We start from the raw sequence: 3,507 nt of genomic DNA, 5'->3' as shown, positions 1-3,507 counted from the left end.
CGGGAGGTTGGCCAGCCAGCCCAATCAAACTGGGTGAGACGGCCCCAATTGGCCCCAATTGGCCCCAGCCGCTGGCCAGGCTGAGGCACCCCCACCTGTACACGAATTTGTGCATCAGGCCTCTAGTGTTACAGAAATGAATATCAGTTTACTAAAATGTGAAATCACTAATAGTCAATAACTTAGGAATTACAAATTATATGTGATTCACCTCTATAAATATTATATGTAAGGAATATTCCAATATTACTGGGCTTACACATATGATTTGGTTTCAAGAATGTGTACTTAGAATTCAGGGCCGTAACATTCATAATAGCATATTTATCAATATGTGATTTAACAATGGGAGAATTGCTAAGTGCTCTACTAGAGCTTTAAATAATTATTTTAAAAGCTCTGTAATCATAATAGCCTTACACATAGATAAATCAAAACAATGTATCCTTCAGAAACAATTTCCAAAAGAGGCATGGACAAAGCTTTTAAGTACAGCCTTTTTTGTGGGGCGGAGTTGAAAACACCTTAAATGACCATTAATAGGAGTATGGTTGAATAAAGTATGGAATTGTCATTCTAGAAAATACTATGCAATTGTTTTTAAAAATGAAGGATCTATAAGTACTAATGTGAGAAGTATATAAGTGAATAAAACAAATTGTAGAAAAATACAGTATGTTCACATTTATGAAAAATAATACTAAATACAGATACATATAAAGGGCTACCAGAAACAAACCCATTAAAGGTAAAGTTAGCCCTAACCAGTTTGGCTCAGTGGATAGAGTGTTGGCCTGCGGACTGAAAGGTCCCAGGTTCGATTCCGGTCAAGGGCATGTACCTTGGTTGCGGGCACATCCCCAGTTTGGAATGTGCAAGAGGCAGCTAGCTGATTGATGTTTCTCTCTCATCGATGTTTCTAGCTCTCTATCCCTCTCCCTTCCTCTCCGTAAAAAAATCAATAAAATATTTAAAAAAAATAAAATAAAGGTAAAGTTAATCTATATATCTATATCTATACTAATAAAAAACAAACGTGCAAATTGACCATACCTTCGCTAGGCCTTAAGCCACGCCCACCAGCCAATCAGAGTGACTATATGCAAATTAACCCAACCAAGATGTTTCAGTGTGAGCATGACAGAAACCTCTGGGCAGTGTCCGGTGCATTGGCGAAGACTTGGGCATTATTACTGTGAGAGTCTCCAAAGGAAGGAGGGAGGATCTACAATATCACCTCCCGTGCTGGGAGCTCCCGCCATCCCTGCTCTTTTCCTGGGAAAGTCCTAACAGCAGACAACTGGGAATGACTGGTCACTATGACACACACTGAACACCAGGGGACAGATGCTCAATGCAGGAGCTGCCCTCAGGTGGTCAGGTCGCTCTCACAGGAGGAGCTCTGCTCAACCACAAGCCAGGCTGATAGCTGCCAGTACAATGGTGGTGGTGGTGGGGCCACTTCCACCTCCTCAGCAGCGCTAAGGATGTCCAACTGCAGCTTAAGCCTGCTCCCCACTGGCAAGTGGACATCCCCCGAGGGCTCCCAGGCTGCCAGAGGGATGTCTGACTGCCAGCTTAGGCCCAATCCCTCAGAGAGCAGGCCTATGCCAGCAGGTGGTCATTCCCCGAGGCAGGGGTCCTCAAACTACGGCCCGCAGGCCACATGCAAATACAAATATTGTATTTGTTCCCATTTTGTTTTTTTACTTCAAAATAAGATATGTGCAGTGTGTATAGGAATTTGTTTTTAGGTTTTTTTTTAACTATAGTCCGGCCCTCCAACGGTCTGAGGGACAGTGAACTGGCCCCCTGTTTAAAAAGTTTAAGGATCCCTGCCCCGAGGGGTCCCAGACTGCGAGAGGGCACAGGCCGGGCTGAGGGAACCCCTCGAGTACACAAATTTTTGTGCACTGGGCCTCTAGTCTACATATAAAAGCCCAAGTGACCAAACAACCGAACCAGTTGGTGGGTTGCTATGATGCACATTGACCACCAGGGGGCAGGTGCTCCATGCAGGAGCTGCCCCCTGGTGATCAGTGCACTCCCACAGCCAACCTCCCACGGTCCCTTCCTGATTGGGGACTCTCCCCACAGCTGGCCAGCCCTGATGGCCCCAATCAGGACTAGGCAAGATGCCCCAATCGGCCCCAATTGCCAGCCAGGCTGAGGGACACCACCCATGCATGAATTCGTGCACCGAGCCTCTAGTTTATAATGTTTGAATATTTTCACAATGAGAATCATATGATTTTTTACTTGAAAAATCACCAAAACTTAAAAGGAAATGATAAAAATGTCAAGATACAAGGGAGTGTAAAGAAACTAAGGCCCAGGGAAAGGGAACTTGCTCAAGTTCATACTGTACACTCACACTATTCCACAACATCCAGAACACCGAAGGCCAAAATTCCATTTATTCATCCCTCCAGAAACCCAATTAGTGCTGAATTAGCGCCTGGCTTCACTGCTCACTATCTGTGCAACCTTGGTCAGATTCCTTCATTTTCTCAACCTGTTTACTTATCTCTTCTTTTTTATTGAATTTATTGGGGTGACACTGGGTCACAAAACTATAAAGGTTTTGCTATTCACTGTCTGTGGCTGTATCTGCTGGGCCTACGTGTGTGTGAGAGGGGACAGGTTGTGTACCAGCATTAGCTTCCTAAAGCTCTGAGCAGGAGGAGGATAATAAACGTCCAAGACTTACTGAGATCAGCATCCAGCTGTCAGTTACTCTGCCCCCACCCCCTAAGTTGCTTAGACTTTCTCAAGAGTCTTACGGAGAAAGGCTATAGAATGGGTCTGAGCTGGGCACACACCTTTTCCTTGGATCATGCTTGGGAGGGCAGGGCAATCTGGTTGGTGGGATGGGGCTATTGGGCCCCCTACTCGGGAGCACCATAGTCGGGCAGTCAGTGGAGAGAATGTGGCCCTAGCAGAGCCGTAGCACTCAGTCTCTGCTAGTCTCCAACCCTTCTCTACCTGAGAAGCACCGGCAGGTTCAGGTTGGGTGCAGCCAGCTGTCCCCACTGCAGGAGCAAGCTTGGCAGGACGAAGCCACCAGGACTTGGGCAAACAAATCAAGAAAGCCTTGCTTTGGGCTGGCAGGGCTGGGCCATGGGAGGGGAAGAGCTGCATACCACCCCGAGCTACACAACTGTGCTGTCAGAGACACACATCAAGGCCCAGGCTTCTAGCGATGCTCCCTTCTCCCGTGGAGCTGAGCCAAGTGGAACTTGGAAGAACGGATCAAGCCAGCCCTTGAGCAAACTGTGGTCTGTCAAGTCAATTCATAAGGAAAATATGTTATTATTTTACTTTCACTTGTTCCTTCACCAATGTACTTTCCTTCTTTATGTAGATCTGAGTTTCTGACCTGTGTCATTTTCTCTCTGAAGAAATTTTTTATAAAATATACTTTTATTGATTTCAGAGAGGAAGGGAGAGGGAGAAAGGTAGAAACATCAATGATGACAATCATTGGTCTGCTACCTCCTGCACACC

This window comes from Myotis davidii, unplaced genomic scaffold, assembly GCF_000327345.1.
Source record: "Myotis davidii unplaced genomic scaffold, ASM32734v1 scaffold207, whole genome shotgun sequence".
Taxonomy (NCBI): Eukaryota; Metazoa; Chordata; class Mammalia; order Chiroptera; family Vespertilionidae; genus Myotis; species Myotis davidii.
The sequence above is the reverse complement of the archived record's forward strand: the minus strand, read 5'-3'. Positions refer to the sequence as shown.